The sequence below is a fragment of the Lycium ferocissimum genome, chromosome 5 (genome assembly GCF_029784015.1).
Source record: "Lycium ferocissimum isolate CSIRO_LF1 chromosome 5, AGI_CSIRO_Lferr_CH_V1, whole genome shotgun sequence".
NCBI classification, from domain to species: domain Eukaryota; kingdom Viridiplantae; phylum Streptophyta; class Magnoliopsida; order Solanales; family Solanaceae; genus Lycium; species Lycium ferocissimum.
This window is the reverse complement of record NC_081346.1, coordinates 28854459-28874641: the sequence shown is the minus strand read 5'-3', so window position 1 is coordinate 28874641 and position 20183 is coordinate 28854459. Positions and strand designations below refer to the sequence as shown.

The 20183-nt window shown below is 39.4% G+C and overlaps 1 non-coding gene across 1 annotated transcript; it reads left to right on the top strand.

Moving 5' to 3' along the window:
• The first annotated feature begins 5994 nt into the window (after positions 1-5994).
• On the top strand, positions 5995-6100 carry LOC132058652 (small nucleolar RNA R71). The gene has a single exon (XR_009415373.1). It is a non-coding gene; the product is annotated as a small nucleolar RNA R71 (small nucleolar RNA).
• Positions 6101-20183: the final 14083 nt, after the last annotated feature.

The window sequence follows — 20183 nt, the reverse complement described above, 5'->3', positions numbered from 1 at the left end:
GGGGTTGGGTTACTCAGAATTCACCCAATTTCGTAACAATTTCTTGTAAATTACTCATGGGTCATAATATTGGTGGTCATACCAAAACTTGAGATTTGAAATTCAAGGTGTGGAATGCCCTCCAACCCATTTGGGTCTTATTAACATACTTCCCAAGAGATTTAAAAAACTTAAAGATCATTATCCCCACAACAAAAGATCATTAACCATGACAAATTTCTCAAAACCCTAGTGTAATCAACACCTACCAACTAGCATATACCCAAATTGAATAAATTAAGAGTGGAGAGTGTCAATCATACCTGTAATGATGAATACTAGATGATAACCTTGAAGAACTTTGAGATTAAACTCAACAAAAACAATTAAACCAAGGGCAGAGAGAGAGATTAGGGTTTTTTTTTTTTGTGAGAGTGGATGGATTTGAGAGTGTGGATTGGTGTATTTATGGAGTTGAGGAGGTGGAAGATGATGGGTTTATAGTGGGAAGTCGTGGGGTTGTGGTGGAAGAAGGGAGTTATGATTTGAAGTAGTGGGAAATAGAATTCAAAACGGTATATATTCTTTTTATATATTTAAATCTACCCGCCATTATTTTTTTTCTTTTCTAAATACGGTCCGTAAAGTGATTTATGGCCCGTATTTAGAGATATTTCTTTGGGCAGTACATTGTATTGTGCCATGAAGGATTACGACTAGATTTATGGACCGTATTTTGAAATACGGTCCGTATTCCATGGTCGTAATTTTTCATGTTACAAAACAGTGCTACTGTTTTGTGACATTGTTAAATACGCCCTATTTTACGACCCGTATTGTGAAATACGGTCCGTAAACTGTAGGCGTATTTTGCAATGTTGCAAAACAGTCTCTCTTATTACTTAACTTACCTACTATTCATCAATATTTTCTGCAATATATTCCTGCACCAAAACAACCATTACCCTATATGCAATAAAAAAAACACAAAGGAAAATACACATTACACTTGGGTTGCCTCCCAAGAAGCGCTTGAGTTAACGTCGCGACACGACGGTGGTACCCATTCACTCCTTATCGGCGAACACCGGGTCAGCGTTCGTTCCGAGGTGCTTCAACCGGTATCGGTCAACAATTCTATCTCCCATCAACCATCCCGTGATAGTGCTTCACCCTCTACCCATTCACCTTAAATGTCCGAGTTCCATCTCCGGACTTCAGTTCAATCGCCCCATGGGGTGAAACACCTACCACCTCAAACGGACCAGACCACCTTGATTTTAGCTTGCCCGGTAGCAACTTCAATCGAGAGTTAAACAGCAAGACAGGATCACCCTTGTAGAATTCTCGCTTCAGGATTTTCTTGTCATGATATTGCTTCATCCTCTCTTTATAAAGTGCTGCACTCTCATATGCCTGGTACCGAAACTCATCCATCTCATTGAGTTGAAACAACCTTAGCTTGGTCGCCTCTTCCCAATCCATATTCAATTTCTTCAAAGCCCACATAGCCTTGTGTTCAAGTTCAACCGGCAAGTGACAAGCTTTTTCAAAAACGAGCTTGAAGGGTGAAGTCCCAATCGGAGTCTTGAAAGCAGTCCGGTATGCCCATAGAGCATCATCGAGCTTGCGGGCCCAATCAGTCCTATTTGCATTCACCGTTTTAGCTAGAATACTCTTGATCTCCCGATTGGATACTTCAACTTGCCCACTTGTCTGAGGATGATAAGGTGTTGCCACCCTATGTTTTACGCCATATTTCTCCATCAATCCCGCGAAAGCTCTATTGCAAAAGTGGGAACCACCATCGCTGATTATAGCCCTCGGAGTACCAAATCGAGTAAATATGTTCTTCTTGAGGAACCCCATGACACTCTTGGCCTCATTGTTAGGTAAAGCCACCGCTTCTACCCATTTCGACACATAGTCCACAACAACCAAGATATATTTCATGCCACCAGAACTCACAAAGGGTCCCATAAAGTCAATCCCCCAGACATCGAACACTTCTACCTCCATCACAAAATTCATAGGCATCTCTTGCCTTCTGCCTATATTCCCTTGCCTCTGACATTGATCACAAGACCGCACCAATAGATTTGCATCATGAAAGATAGTCGGCCAGTAATAACCGCATTCAAGAACCTTAGCAGCAGTCCAGTTACCACTATGATGACCCCCAACAGGAGAGTCATGGCATGCCTTTAGAATCGCCATCACTTCACTTTCGGGAACACAACGCCGAATGATGTTGTCAGCGCATGTTCTGAACAAATAAGGCTCATCCCAATAGTATTGACGAGAATCCCGCAAGAACTTCTTCTTTTGGTAAGCTTTGATATCTTCTGGAACTATGCTTGTCACCAAATAATTAGCAATGTCAGCATACCACGGTGCTACCTCCATTGACACAGCCAACACCCTCTCATCTGGAAACGCATCATCTATATCTAGCTCATCAGAAGGTCTCCCAGCTTCTTCAAGCCGAGAGAGATGGTCAGCAACCTGATTTTCAGTGCCCTTGCGGTCCTTCACCTCAAAATCAAACTCTTGCAGCAATAGCACCCATCGGATCAGTCGCGGCTTTGCTTCCTTCTTCGCCATAAGGTATCTCAATGCTGCATGATCAGTGTATACCATGACTTTGGACCCCAACAAATAGGCCCGAAACTTCTCAAAAGCAAAAACTATTGCAAGCAGCTCTTGCTCCGTCACTGTGTAATTCATCTGGGCAGCATTCAGTGTTCTGCTTGCATAATAGATCGGGTGCATAATTTTATTGTGCCTCTGGCCAAGCACAGCACCTATCGCGAAACCACTAGCATCACACATCAATTCAAAGGGCAAGGACCAATCAGGAGCAACAATAATAGGAGCAGTAGTGAGGCGCTCCTTTAACTCATCAAACGCCTTCCGACACTTGTCATCAAACACAAACTTAGCCTCTTTTTCAAGAAGCTTGCACATCGGGTTAGCAATCTTGGAGAAATCTTTGATGAAGCGCCTGTAGAACCCAGCATGTCCCAAGAAACTTCGGACACCTTTGACTGAGATAGGTGGAGGAAGTTTTGCAATCACATCTATCTTTGCTTGATCGACCTCAATTTCCTTTTCAGAGATTTTGTGACCAAGGACGATCCCTTCCTTCACCATAAAGTGGCACTTCTCCCAATTTAGCACGAGATTTGTCTCCTCACATCTTTTTAGCACTTGACCTAGATGGCCAAGACAATCATCAAATGAATCACCCACAATAGAGAGAAGTCATCCATGAACACTTCCAAGAAGTCCTCTACCATGTCAGAAAAGATCGACATCATGCACCTCTGAAAAGTGGCTGGTGCATTACACAACCCAAAGGGCATCCGGCTGAACGCAAACGTCCCATAAGGACAAGTAAAAGTCATTTTCTCTTGATCCTCCAAAGCGATGTTGATCTGATTGTAGCCCGAATAACCATCAAGGAAGCAATAATAAGAACGCCCCGCTAGCCGATCAAGCATTTGATCAATAAAAGGCATAGGGAAGTGATCCTTGCATGTGGCAGTGTTGAGCTTGTGATAGTCCATGCAAACTCTCCATCCGATTACAGTTCTCGTCGGAATCAACTCATTCTTTGCATTGGGCACCACTGTGATGCCGCCCTTCTTAGGAACACATTGGACTGGGCTCACCCATTTACTGTCAGCAATCGGGTAAACCACTCCAGCATCTAACCATTTGATGATCTCTTTCTTGACTACCTCTTGCATATTCTCGTTCAATCTCCTTTGATGCTCTACACTCGGCTTGCTATCCTCCTCCAACTAGATTTTATGTTCACAGATCCCAGATGGAATTCCCCGAATGTCTGCTATGGTCCAACCAATAGCACGCCTATATTCACGCAATACCTCCAAAAGCTGCAGAATTTGCTCCTCCATCAGTAGGGCTGAAACAATCACTGGCAATGTATTGTTCGGACCAAGGAACTCATACTTCAGATGTGATGGGAGCTGCTTAAGCTCTAACTTAGGTGGCTCAATGATCGAAGGCTTTGCTGGAGGAGTTGTTCTATTTTCCAGATCAAGATTTAGCTTCTTTGGGTGGTAAGAATATGAACCCAACCCAACAAGCGAATTAACTGTCTCCACATAACCCTCCATGTCTTCAGCATCAAAGTTCACAAGAATATCGGCCAGAGCTTCACCCAAACTTTCTTCTTCCATCTTGAATTCCACCGCTTCATCCACAACATCAAATGAATCAATTACCGAAATGCTCTCGTAAGCACTTGGTAACTTTATCCCCTTGCTAGCTTGAAACGTAACTTTCTCATCGTTGACTCGGAACTTGATTTCGTTTTTCTCCGAATCCAACAGAGCTCTCCCTGTAGAAAGGAATGGTCTCCCTAGAATAATAGAAATGTCCCTATCAACTGCACAGTCAAGAATCACAAAATCAGCGGGCAACATAAATTCACTAACCCGCATAAGAACATCATCAACCACACCAACAAGCCTCTTAATAGACCTATCAGCCATCTGTAACCTCATAGTAGTTGGCCTTGGCATCCCCAAACCTGATTGTTTGTATATAGCAAGTGGCATCAAATTAATACTCGCCCCATTATCACACAAAGCACGAGCAAAATCATGGTGCCCAATAGAACAAGGAATGGTGAACGCCCCAGGATCTCTCTTTTTCTGAACACTAGTTGTTGAAATGATAGAACTCACAGTGTGAGTCAAACTCACGGTTTCATGTTGCACCGTTTTTTTCTTGGTCGCAGTCCTTCAAATATTTAGCAAACCCGGCATTTCCTTGACAGCTTCCAAGAAGGGAAAATTCAGAGACAACTGCTTCAGCTGATCATAAATTTTTTTAAACTTAGCATCTTCCTTCTTTTTTACCAACCTCTGAGGAAAGGGCGATTTAGATTTGAAAAGCTGAGTCAAAGGGCGGAGAGCCCCTTTTAAATATTTGCTTGCTCTTGTCATCGACCTCCTTCAAATCTACGGAATATAACAACCTTCTTGTCAGTAAGATTTTCATCAACAATGATTGGTGCTTTAGACTGCACCTCTTTTTCTTCATCTAGTCTTAAGCTCAACAACTTTCTTATCAGCACTTTGGAGTATTTTTCCCACTCCTAGTACTGATGGCAAACACACGGTCTATACCACCTCTGCCATTCTTCGGATTTAGAACAGTGTCACTCGGAAGTCCTCTCTTTTTAGGAGGGTGTTGCTCTCTAGAAATATCCCACATTTGTGACTCGAGCTTCTTGAATAGTGCCGTATGGGAACCCACGTCTCTGTTAGCCCGGATAAAGTCCTCTCGACTTGATTGATTTGCAGAATCTTCTCAAGCATTGCTTCAACCCTCGAACTACCTTGATCTGTTGATTGCCCTTTCGGTGGTATATAAGGATTGGAACTCTTGTTCCCAAAATTGTTATTGTTGTTGTATCTCCCTTGGTTCGCACCACTGTAATTACTATTGTAGTTCCCAGAGGAGTTGTTGTTATTATAAGTACCTTGACCTTGCTGAGGTCTCCATTGATTCTGATTCTGGTAACCACCTTGGTAGTTCTGTCTTTGATAACCCCCTTGAGAATTATTCACATAGTTAGCATCTTCAACCTGCATAGGAGGTCCATCATGAAACGGACCCTCTTGGGTCTGGTACATTCCTTTTGGCATACCTGCATCATCCTCACAAACATTCACCTTCTTAATTTGGGTCTCATCAAACTTCTTTGTTAGCAAAGAAATATTTGTTGCAAGCTCAGCCAATGTTTGCTGGGTATCTAGATTCTCCTTTACCATATTTTGGATCATAGCACTACCGTAAGGCACAACATCAGCATTGTTTGAGTGCCAAACCTAATTGTGAGTAGTCAGCCTGTCAAGTATGTGGGTCACTCGTCGATAAGATTTATTCATGAAACAACCATCTGCTGCATTGTTAGCGATTGATTGCGTCACTGGATCCAGCCCTCGGTAGAACTTCTCCATTAATATGTTCTCCGAAAAACCATGATTCGGAATCTTTTGCAAATACTCTTTGAATCTCTCCCAAGCTTCATATAATTGTTCCCCCGGTCGCTGCTTAAATTCATAGATCTTGTCACGAATCTCAGCCTTCTTGCTAGGAGGGTACCATTTCTTGAGAAAGACTGCTACCATCTCTGCCCATGTAGTAATAGAATTCCGGGGCAGCTTCTCGAACCATGCTCTTGCATCTCCAGCTAAGGAATATTTGAATAACCTCAGCCGAATAGCATCTTGTGGAACATTGTTTTGGATGTGATTAGCACACACATCCACAAAATTCTGCAAATGATGTTGAGGGTCATTCTCGGTAGAGTTCCGAAAGTAGCCCTCAAGCTTCAACAACTGGTATAGAGAGGAGTCAATTTTTACACTTGCAGCTCCAACTCGAGGATGAACAATAGCAGATGCATAGTCCTCCTCTGGAATAAGATCAGCGAAAACATTCTCTTCATCTGATTCATTCGCCTGATTATTCAATCAATTCCCCTCGTTACCAATACGTTGGTTTTGCTGATTCTGATTCATGTTCACCTGGTTTACAAGGAATAGCAAACAAGGTGTGATGGAATAAGCAAAAGACTTCAATCAAAGCAAACACTATTTAGTAATTTCAAAACCGTATTCCCGAACAACGGCGCAAAATTTGATACGCTCAAATTACACCTTAATTAGCATAAAGCGGATGATGTCTATATAGTAACCCAACTAGTTGGGGTCGAATATCCCACACATGGAATATGGTATGAAAAGGTTACTAAACTCGTAGAATGCTTAATTTAGGTCTAATGTCTTAATCCGATGGTTTTGTAAAAGTTGGTTGTTTATGACTAATTGCTAACTAATTGCTTTGGGTTGTAATTTATGGTAAAAGAAACCAAGGTTGTGTCCCCTTTAGATAAAGTGTATGATCATGGGTATTGATCTTGATATACTTCTAATGGATCATTATATGAATGCACTTAACCTCTATATGAATCTCTACTATTTCCCAATAAATAAAGATTATTTCTTTCTATGATTTTCCAAATATAAGAAAGTAATATTGAAGAATGGTTAATTATGCCAAGTAAATTCTTCTTATTCCTAAGTGAATTTATTAAACAAAGTTTAAAGCTTTGAGTCCTTGTTATTTATTCTTACCAACCCTAATTATTTTCCCAAATAAATCAAGATTTATGGCTTTAATCAATGTTTGCAACCATTAATTATGAATGAAGAATGAATAATAAATAAACCCTAATAATCCATTATATGTATATCAATCACAAACCCAATCACAAAACACCCATCATTGGGTTCACAACCCTAGTAAGGGAATTTAGCTACTCATGACAAAGAACAAGAAATAAGAAATTGAAGAATTCATAATTGCTTACTTTGGAAGAAAAGAGGAATTGATAATACTTGAATTGATGTTTGAATCTCCAAAGTAAAGAGAGTATTTAATGTTCTAAGTCAAAAATAAGAAAAATAATAGCTGGTAACAATTAAAACCCTACAATGGCTATTTATAGGTTCTAAAAATGGAAAAGTTATAGATTTACACTTTGGTCCCCGTCGATACAAAATACGGACCGTAAGCCAGTTTATGCCCAGGGTTTCCTTCAAGACATGAGCCTTCATCCCTCAGAGAAATACGGACCGTATTTTGATTTACATCGGTTTGTATAACTTTATGATCGTCTTTCAACTTGCAAAACTTCAACTTACTGCCAAATATCTAAATGATTAAATACGCTTTGAAAGACGGACCTAAAAGTGGAATACGATCCGTAAAAGTTGTTCGTATTTCACCATCTTCTCAAAGATGCCCTTCTAGTTCCTTCTTATCTTTAAATACGCCCATGGAATATGGCCCGTATTTGAGAATAAATCCGTATATTGAGTTTACGACCAACTTGTGCACTTTGAACCCGTTTTCATTCTAAATCTGCTCCATTACCTGAAAAGCACTAAAAACACATTAAATAGACACTAACTTGCTTAAAAACAAGTAAAATTTCTCGTAAAAAGGCCTTGGATGTACCATAGCTTCCGGGCACATCAGTACTCAGCATAAGTATGATTCGATATGGGTCATAGTTGATAGACTTACCAAGTCAGCCCATTTTCTACCTGTTAGAACTACCTATTCAATAGAGGATTATGCAAAGCTCTACATTAAGGAAATTTTACGTCTTCATGGTATTCCTACGTCCATTATTACAGATAGAGAAGCACAGTTCTTGCTAATTTTTGGAGATCTTTCTAGAGAGGTGTTACACCTCGTAGTTTCGTATGTTGAAATTCATTAGGTGTAAGTTGTCCTGATCGTGGAAACTGGAATTATCTTCCAGGATATATGAGATTATATGTGCCTACATTTTATGGTTATGAGGGTTTAAATTCATAAAATAAGCTATGGAAGGATTGGAGAACAAGCGAATTAAGGAAACTAAGTTTATCGGAACTTTGGGAAAAGTTGGCAAAATTTTGGACAAGATTTTTTATCCAACTTGAGAGAGGTATATCTCCTAGAATATGAGGAGTTTTGGTGTGTTTTATTTATCCAAATGGAAGTTCATTGAGTCTAGTTTCCAACACAACAAATCATTCATCAATGTGGCATCGGAGTAAAAAGTTATGGGTGTTTTAAGACAGACTGCTCGGGCAGAGCAATTTGACGGATCAGTTTGATGGACCGCAGAATTTTCTGTGGCCCGTCAAATGGTATTTTCCCAGCGTAAAATAGCCATAGTGATCCATGCTTGGCTGGGCAGTTTGACGGAGCATTTTGACGGACCGTAGGAATTTTCATGGTCCGTCAAAGTGAGCGTAAAATTGCCCGACGGGATTTTAAGTCATGCTTTATGTATTTCATTTCACCTCATTTGAGCTCATTATTTCCCCAAAATAGATCTTAGGGCTCTCCAAAACCCTCTCTCCAAGTCCATAAACTAATCTAAGCCAAATCTAAGAGAATCAAGAGATTCAAGTGCTAAGAAGCTTGCTAGGGTTTGTGGAACTCAAGATTTCCTATGGTGTTGATGTTGGAGACTTCACTTTAGTGGAGTAAAGTTGATCCAAGACTTGTTCTTGAGTGATTAAGGTAAGTTTTACATATCTTGCATGTGGTTAAAGCTGTTTGATTGTTGTACCATTTGGTTGAAAGAAGAAAAATGAAAATGGGGTTCAAGTATGAATTTAAGGATATTGTGAGCTATGGGTTAACTTGAATTGTGATTCTTGGCATGCTATGAGTATAATCTTGTTGTGGATGTTATTAATGATGTTGAGGAAGTATTGTATGTAAGTATATATGGTGTTGTGTTGTAGATATTGTTATGAATGATCTTGAAAGGGAGTTTTGCGGATTGAATGATGCCTAATTTGAATAAAGTCTCTTGATTATGGTATTGCTAATAATGTCATTGTTGTTGGGAGTTATTTTGGAATTTGGTAGAAGTAGATAAAACAGGGGAAATCTTTGCCCAATTTTCGCTAGCTCATGAATTATTTTAGTTTGAACTTAAGAGTGTCTTTTAAGGCTTAACCTTAGTATGAATCCTCTTAAATGTAGATTTATCAGGCTTTGGAGGTGAACGTTAAGTAGTTAAGAAGACATAAAGGTATGTAAGGCTAACCCTTCTTTCTTAAGGCATGATTCCATTGTTATATACCCGTATGTGAAATCCATAATGTCTTCCATGATGACTCCATTTCTAAAAATGCTAAAGCTCATAAGTCTTGATACTCTCATGATACCATTGGTCCCATTCTACGATAGTTGACCCTCTAAGGAAAGATTTAGTGATGATGATGATGATGTTAATGACAATTCTGTATTTCTATGGGTATATGTATATATATGACTATTTTGTAACACCGAGCTTATGTGCCCGGGTCCGATATCTATTGCGCGCACACCACTGCAGTTGGGTACAGATAACACTGAGCCTTAGTAGGGCCGGGTTGTCACGACCCAACCCCGTAGGCCGTGACTAATGCCCGAATTGGGCACCCAAACACAATCACAAATTCGAGTCGCGAACAGATGGCTTATACAGACACAAATATCAAACGCTATTTCAGATTATATCAAACTGTCGCAAACATATCTCAAACACAACCGTATATATATATATATCAAAAGCCGGCAAGGCTATCAAATGGCGTTGCCCAAAACATATACAAATGCAAGCCGACGAGGCTGCCACGGCGAATGGGATCGTCCAGAACATATATCATACAAACACTATGTAGAATGGGCATAACCCACCATGTCCACAGACCTCTAAACGAGACAGACAATCATATGTGACGGAACGTACTGAATAAGTACATATGCAACGAACGAATATATACCAAAATATGGGCTCGGAGAAAAGGAGCACTAAAGATAAAGGTGTCCTGGGTGGGTCGCATTGTGCGTACGTACTGCGGGCATGAAACGACCCCGAAGAAAAAGAAATATGCGAGTATGCAAAGCGAGAAAATGTAGTATATAAATCGAGTCGTAATCGAAATAGAATTAGAAAGTAAATGCATTTCCAAAATATCAAAATGTTACTTCAAAATATAAATCATGCATAGGGCACGGGAAATATGGTCGCCGTCGATGGCGCCATAACACGGAAAGATAACACCGAGAAAGTTTCAAATCTCCGTATTCCCGTCACATAACCATAACGCCATACACAAAGCATAACACCAAATATGAGCGGAACCGGCCCTCGAGCGAGGGCTCGGCGAACCATAATCACAAGCCTTAACACGTGAGTATAACAAAGTGCGCACGACAATATGCCGGGACTGCGAAGGATATAACGAGAATGCACGAACGGAGTCCAGTAATATATGCATAAAATCATTATCATAGACTATAGATAAGTAAAATGATACTTAAAATCGAGATATAGTCATATCATATTTTGTCAAAAGTTATCGTAATTACAAAAGAAGAGTCGCGGGGCCCACGGACGGGTGTTGACCCGAGTCGGTCCCTTTATGAAAAACATACTTATCATACATCATACAACCACCCACGAGCATATCGAGGCAATCCGAGCCTTTCTGTGAAAGATACGAGCGTTCGTAGTTACGGAACCTTTTAAAGGTTAAACTTTTTTATGCAAAAGTTGAAAATCAAATATTTCAAAGACATAAAAGCCAATATTTCATCATATCAACATATGAATTCCAAGGAGCGAATAGGAGTCATAAACATGCTCGGATTGCGAGAATAGAATTTCCTCGAGGCTCGTGTCATAGCCTATTCGTAACTAAGGCATGCCAAAGAAGAAAGAATGGAGCTTTACATACCTCGTACGCACTCAACGATAGATCAACTCAAGATAACTCCAACCTACGTCTCGGGCTGCCCAAGATCTATAAACAAGTCATAATATGCCAAACATTAGCTATAGGCATTTTGGGCATTTAATTATATACAGAAATTTATATATAACTCGGCCAAAATACCTAGCAACATCAATAATCAATTCGTAAGGCAATACAACAATAATAACTCTCTTTTCCATCATTCAACAACATTCATAAATCCAATTCAATGGCTTACCTTCAAGCAAACATCGACGCTTATACATTCAAATATTAACCCGAACCCATACCAACAATATTTAAAGACATTCCAATCAATTCATACAACCTTTCCAACAATCCAAAAATTACTCCAATCTACACAGCCTCAAACCCGAGACACCCTATAACATATTCCTCATTCCCAAACCATGATTTGCATCAACAATTCACATTCTAGCAATGTTATTCTCATCACTATACAAATTACATCAAATGTACAATAACCTCCAAATCAGTCCGCAACAATTACAACATCAATTTGAGTCATTAAACATTCATTTCCAACATAGAATTCATTACGACAACCACTAAAACGCTAAGCGACATTAATGCGTTCTTCGTCACATAACATGACCCATTTTCGGCCAACACTACACATATACAAATATGGATGATTCTCAATCACTTCTTCATCCTACAATGATCACAACATGCTAACTAAGCTTTAATTCATAGCTTCAACACAACACAACACACACCCACTTGCACGGCTAGCACACCATGCACACAACTCACTTCCAACATACTATTTTTCATGATATTCATCCATTTTAACATACTACAACATATAACCTTTATAACATATAAAGCATGATCAAATCTTACCTTTTTTCCTTCCACTTAGGCTAGGGTTTATAATGAAAACTAGCGGGTTGATCGTTCCAACGACACTTCCACGCTACTTAGGGACCTCAAAATAGTGGGTTAGCACCAAAGAAATAATTTTAGGATGGCTTAAATGGAAGGTGATTTTTTTCTCTCTTGGCCGAGAGCTTCCTTAAGGGAGTTCTTCAACTTCTATTTTTTTGCTAAGTGTTGGAATGAATAATGAAGACTAGTTGATCATCTTTTGCTATTATCATGATTGTCCCTTGGCCCACACAAGTGTTGGACCAATTAAAATTGTCCACAAATTGTGTGGGCCTTCTTCAAGCCACACGGCTACAACATGGAAAATGGATGATTTTCAACTTTCATTTATTCCATTTTTTGTCCCAAATTTTCCTAATTGTTCCATGCCAACAAATTCATGCACAACTTATGACTCAAAATAAAATCGAAGGTAAAAAGTCTCGACTTTGCATCCCGAAATGGTTTGGACCCTAACTTATCATAATTAATCCGGATTGTCCCAATGCACCAAATACGGGTTCTAACACGGGTATGTATAACACCGAGCCTTATTATGATCGGATATATGTGACACCGAACATCCATGGTCGGGTATGGTACTACTATATATGTATGTGTATGTAATGGAAGGTTCCCACTAGAAAAAGGGTAAGTAAATATAATGAACGTCACTAGAGGTATATGTCATGACCCAACTAGAGGGCCATGACAGGCACCCGGAGCTAGCCTACCAAGCACCGCCCGTCAAACTTATCATCAAACTCGGCTTTTCAACATACACCATTCTCAACACAAAGCTTATTACGAAACGATCTTCGTTCACTTCTCACACACACACACACACACACGATATATATATATATATATATATATATATATATATATATATATATATATATATAAGTATCTAACTCTAACTAGAGGTATAAGCCCATAAGGCTACAAAATGATGAAATATACCTTTGAAGAGATCACATAATATCTACTACCACGCATAAGTATACGAGCCTCTGGCGGGATGCGAAATCATAAGGACGGGGACGGGATCCCGCCATGCCCCTGAAATATGTACACAAAAGAATATACCAATAAGCGACAACTCGGAGTAAGGGAGTGCTCATCGAGAAAGCGCCTAGGTGTCGGACCGTCTCCTGTCTACCTACGGGCATGAACACGGTGTCCATAAAAAGAAAGGACGTCGGTAGGAACAATGTCGAGTATGTAAGGCATGCATAAGAACATGATAAGGAAATAAGGAAAATATAAGGTGAAGAGATAACCTGTAACTAATTGCCTCTTAAGGCGGAATCATGCATGCTAACTTTTATATTAAAATAACATCATATCATATATACATACATATAAGCTTCCCGTCCATATAGGTGCGGTGTGACCATCATTAGCCCGCATCCGGGCCTCCCGCGTCTGGGGTAACCATCTCATGCCGCCCACTAGTGGTGTCTGCCTGGCCAAATAGGCACGGTGTAATCATCATAAGTCGCCCACTATGCCCATAGTAGTGGTGTCTGGCCGGGTGTAATCATATATAAAAATAACATAAAGCATGCATGAGAGCCCAAGTAAAAGCTACAACTCTATCAGAGTGACGTAAGATCGGTAACCTCTGATTATATTATGAAACAATCTTTTTCGCTATGCCTCACCTTGAAGGAACTAATATCATGAGGTGAGACTACAACAAGGAATAACATCCATGAAATCATGAAATAAGATTGTCAAACTCATAATAGCACCATATCATAAGCTTCGAAATCTTTGGAAATAGAATCATCACCACCATCATTATCATAGAACATATCTTGTTTCTAGCTCATAAGAAACTCTTAAGAATCATGAACTTTCAACTTATGGGATGTAAGAAGGTCATGGAAATATATAGAAGATGGTAATATAAGATTCAGGCTTTTTTGAAGAAAAGGGACTAGCCTTACATACCTTTATGTCTTCTTAACGACTAAATGTTCTCCTTCCAAGCTCACAACTCTACATGCAAGAGAATTCGTACTAAATTAGATCATTTAAAACACGCTTATGTTTAGACTAAAGAGACTAAGAGCTAACGAAAATTGGGCAGCATTTCCTTTTTTTCGACAACTTCCTCCATATAATAAACAACTCCTAAACATCAATAGCAACACCCATAATACCATAATCAATAGACTTTTCAAGTTAAACATTGTTCAATCCTTAAACCTCCTTTCAAAGTCATTCATAACCATAATTACAACATAATACCATATTCATTTTCACCTAATACTTCCTCAACGTCATTAGTGTCATCCATAACAAAATTATATGCATGGCACACTAAGAACTATGACTCAAGTCAATTTACTATTCAAGAATACCATTAAATCCATATTTGAGCTTCATATTCTTCTTCCCTCCTTCATTCAAGTTATTCAATAAACAAATACTCTTAATAACATGAAATAGATGTGAAACTCACCTTTGATTATGTAGAAATGAACTTTGGATGAATATACTTCACTTGAGAGAGAACCCCAACTTCAATACCAAAGGAAATCTTGACTTCTACAAACCCTAGTGAGCTTATCTACACTTGATTCTCTTGGTTCTTAGTGTTTAATCTTTGATTTCCCTTGAATTTATGTTAATATGGTATGAGGAATATTCTAGAGCTCTCAAGAGTTGTGGAGAAGAAGGAAAATAAGAAATAAGAACTTGGGTCACATATATATAATTATGAAAAAATCTGACCCGACATGATTTATACGGACACTTATACGGTCCGTAATTTTATATGGTGATAAGTATAATTTCACCGAGGGGCTCCTTTTTGTTACTGTTATACGGACCCTTATACAGTCCGTATAAGTGACCGTATAATTTCACCAAGAATGACCCTTCACTGTAACTATTATACGGACCTTTATACAAACCGTATAAAGTTATACGGACCGTATAAGTGGTCATATAACTCCATTTTTCCGAGATTGATTTCGTCGATTCGTTTGACTTCCATTCCTTATGGAACCTCCTTGGCACTTGTATAACACTTCATTAACCATCTAAGGCGCTATAAGCCCTATAGCTCCTCCTCAAGACATTACTAAATCAACATTATCTCAGTTGTTACGAAACCTTCCCGAACACAACTTATATTTCACTTCCTCCAACGAACTTAGATTCACCGATTCATATAGCTTCAAAATCTTATAGTATGCACTCTAAAGCTATCAAGTACTCTCCTTAAGGTCATATTGACTCCATGTTCTCCTTAAGCTTGTGTAAGTCTATTCACAGCATATCAACACGAAATGTCCGAGATGTAACAGTATAAATGGCCCTACTATCTCATGACTCTTCTATCTTATGTAATACTTCATGTTTCCATTATGTTATTAATTATGCCTTACATACTCGGTACATTGTTTGTACCGACGTCCTTTTGTTTATGACGCCGCGTACTCGATTGGACGAGGAGATATACTTGATCCTTAGGCTGCTTATCCAGAGATTGCTTAGAGGAGCTCCATTTGATTCGGAGCCACAGCTGTTGGTACTATTATTTTGTGTATATATATGGGCATGCGTGGTCCTTTCCCGTCTTTGCGATGTTACATACTCTTTCTAGAGGCTCGTAGATAGTTGTGTATAGCTAGATGTCTCTTAGCCTTGTCGGCTCATATTGTTGTATATCATTTTGTTAGCCCTTGGCTTGTGTATATTTATATGGGCATAGTTTATGTTGATATAAAAGTGCCTTAGCCAGATGAAAATTGTGTTATTGATGCATAGAGATTATGAGTAGGCCATATGGCTCACCTAGATATGATTGTAGGAGTATGATGAAAGGTGCCTGGTGGGTTAGCTCCGAGTGCCCGTCATGGCCCTCCGGTTGGGTCGTGACAAAAGGATTAGGAACTCAAGTAAGCCTTAGTATAACATTTCCCCCCCAGACTGATGGGCAGGATGAGCGTACTATATAGACACTCGAAGACATGTTGCAAGCTTGCGTGATTGATTTCCGAGGTAGTTGGGACGATCATTTGCCACTTATTGAGTTTGCATATAATAATAGCTACCATTCTAGTATTCAGATGGCCCCTTACGAGGCTTTATATGGGCGAAAATGTAGATCACCCATAGGATGGTTTGATGTTAGAGAGAATCAGTTGGTAGGCCCAGACTTAGTGCAGCAAGCGGTTGAAAAGGTGAAAGTGATTCAGGAAAGGTTACTAGCGGCACAGAGTCGATAGAAATCCTATGTAGACAATCGACACCGTAAGTTAGAATTTGAGGTAGGCGATTGGGTCTTCTTCATGATCTCGCCTATGAAGGGAGTGATGAGATTTGGCAAGAAGGGTGAACTAAGCCCTCGATACATTGGGCCATACAGAATTACTCGTACAGTGGGTAAGGTAGCATATGAGTTAGAGTTACCTTCCAATCTAGAGTCTGTATATCCAGTATTCCATGTGTCCATGCTCTGTAAGTGCATAGGAGATCCCTCGAGAGTCGTACTAGTAGATGATATTCAGGTCATCAAGCAGTTATCATATGAAGAGACCCCAATGGCTATATTAGATAGACAAGTCCGTGGATTGCGAACTAAGGATGTGGCTTCCGTTAAAATGCTTTGGAGGAATAATAATGTTGAGGAAATGACTTGGGAAGCTGAAAATGACATGAAATCCAGATATCCATATCTATTTCCATCTCCTAAGGAGATTCGGACTTCATGTATGTTGTTATATCCCGTGTTTTCGCATATTCGGAAAATTTTGAGATAATTGTGACTTGTATGTTATAAGTCAATCTTTTGATTTTAGTTAATATGTTTATGTTGTTTTATGGGAAAATTATTGGTGTAAGACGTCGGAGAAGGCCGAGGGCAAATTTGGAATTTTGGAAATTAGTTTCGGAAATTGCAACACGAGAATTCTAATGAATTGGGCTCAAAATAATAAGAAAAGAATTGAGGCCCAACTCAAAAGAGTGGCCGGCCAACATGGTTGGCCCAAGTCCAAGACCAAGTCACATGCTAAGCATGTGACAATTAAATAAGGAGAGCATGTATATATATTCATGCTCATCCTTGGAATGTTCAAGAAAAACTTAGCAAAACAAAAAAAATTGAGAGTAAACAAAAAAGGCCATTCGGCCGAACTCAAGGAAAGGAAAGAAATTTTTTTTCCAAGTCTTGTCTTCAATTCAAAAATCTTATTCTTGTTGAATTCTTGACAAGTTTAGGACGCTCTCCGACGTGATACAATTGGTTTGGCGAAAGAGCGACGTTTGCGGCCAAGTTGAAATTGAAGAAAAAGGTAAGAATTCCATTTCTTGTGTTATGGAATAAGTTCATGTGTTATAACGATTGGAATTTGATGAGAATTGTAGAAGAGTGATGCATGTGAGGGTGGCGTGTGTGTGTGTGCATGGCATGGTTGGCCGTGAGCCATGTGGTGTATGGTGTTAGTGAATTGTGTTTTATTTAGCTTGTAATGGTGTCGTTATGACGTTTACGACGTAAAGAAGCCTTAAACAATTCGAATGGCATTGGAATTTGCATGTAGGTTATTATGGGAATTTTGTAAATTTTATATGATTTTTATATAATTATGAGAATGAGATTTTAAATGAGGATTATGGTCGTGGTTATTAAAATTGGAAGAAAACAATGTGATTTAGTAGTTTTGATGCATTGGTGGGAGTTTGAATGTAATATGGAATTAGTAGAAATGTTTGAATTCGTGAATATTGCTTGAAATGCTATCGAAATATGCTTGAATAATCTTGAATTAGCTAAAGGATATGGAGATTATTGATATTAGTTTGATGATATGAAGTGTGGATGGAAACCATTGAACTATATATAAAAGGAGACTACTTATGACATAATGTAGTTTGTGATGGTTGTTGATGTTGTTGGGTGTTGTTGTTGATATTTTGAGCCGAGATGATTCTCGGGGATGTCATATGTATAGGGGAAATGCTGCCGAAATTTCGGTAGACAAAAATGAGTTTAAGTGGATTCTTAAACCTTGAAATCCCTAATTGGTAACTTTGACCATTCGCAGATTCTAAGCGAAACGGGACTTGAGTTTTGGGCGATCGTAAGACGCTTCTAAGGTATGTAAGGCTACCCATTCCTTCTTTTGGCATGTTTTAGGCCTACTAGGTCGATACCGTAGCCCCGAGGGAAATTCTGCTCCTTGAAATCCGAATTAGAAACTGAGCACTATTCATTCAATTGAAATGAACCTTAAAATTCTCCTTTGCTTGAAAAGTAATTAAATGACCGCAAATTATCCAAATGTAGTCGATCGCTTGATTCTCCATGTAATGACCTACAGACCCTAAATGCCCGAGATTTATGTTCGCCCTCTCGGCTTAACCCGAGGCGGGCCCGCTAACATCGAGATTCCCTCTGTTTGCTCTATTATCTTATTTTTGTATAATGACGGCAAAACACTTTTGTTTATGAAATTGGCTATCATAAAATAATGTTTCGACTGTCACGATATTCTAAATACTATTTTTGAATCATAGAGACCATATTGGAAGTACTTTTTAAACGAACCCGTATTGATCAATTGTTCGAATTATTTGACTAAAGAGTTAGCATATGACATTATTTATCAAGTTTCAAAAGGTGTTTTGGCATATAAATTGCATTAGTTGCTCACGACTCTTGCTCGTGCCTTATTATGATTTCGTTCACCACGGTTCCCGGCCGGTTTTTTGTGGTCGTGCGCCATCATGATAATTCGGCGGTATCCGTGTTACGATTCCGAGACCTCGCCATAGGGCCGGTTACCGTTCTGGAGTTATCTTTGTGATATGGCTTGTGATATGATTTGTATGATGACGTGATGTGTTTGGAGGTGTACGGAGATTTGAAACCCTCTGGAGTATGCTGTGTTGTGGCACCAGCGTCGGAGTGGTGACCACATTCCTGAGCGTTATGCATGATTTTGATTTGCATTATATACATATGTTCTCAGTACAGATTTTGTTGTATTAATCCGATATTTTCTCTCCGTATTTTATTTTGTTTGTGGTTTGGATTTCTGTACTCTATGCTTTACATACTCAGTACCTCTTTCGTACTGACCCCTTCTGGGGTCGCGTTTCATGCCCGCGGTACGGACGTTGGCGATCCCCCACCGTAGGCCACACTTCCCGCAATTTTGGGATTGCTCCCTTTGTTCGAGGCTTACATTTTTGGTATATATCTTTGTTATGTATATTCTTGTGTGTATATTTGGACTATTTGGGGTACGGCGGGGCCTGTCCGTCATATGTTTTGTTCGAGTCCTTGAGAGCACGTAGTCATCTATGCGGGTCGAGGGTCCTTTATGTGTTTGTTTGGTTTTGAAGCTTACATCTCAAAGTGGTCCCTTTTTGTTGTAATGGCACTGATGGCCCATATGTCTGTATATGTGTGTATATATTCGGCGATGCATATTCCGCCACTTTTTCGACTGTGACATGATATACCATAAGTGTGACCGCTTGAGTTGGCTTTTATTTTACCTCTGTTAAACATAATGAATATGATATCTGATCTAAAACATGTTGTGATGGTTTGGTACGACAGTCTGTCTGGGTGTCCAACTAGGACGCCAGTCGCGGCCCACGGGGCTGGGTCGTGACATATGTGATGTACTTATGGCTATTTGTCACGACCCAACCCGCAGTGCCGCGACTAGTGCCCGAACCGGCACTCGTACACACCCATTAAGTAAATAACGTACGAATAACTTATACAACATACGGATAGCAGGCATATATCTGTAAAAGTGGAACGTCACCCCGTTCGTCACAAATGTATATACAGATCATAATCACATCTTTCCAACGAATGATATCACACATAAGCCCGTAAAGGCTATCATAGTATACAGGACGTCCAAATCACAAATAACACGGACACAATCGAATGTTGACTACCCATAACCCACA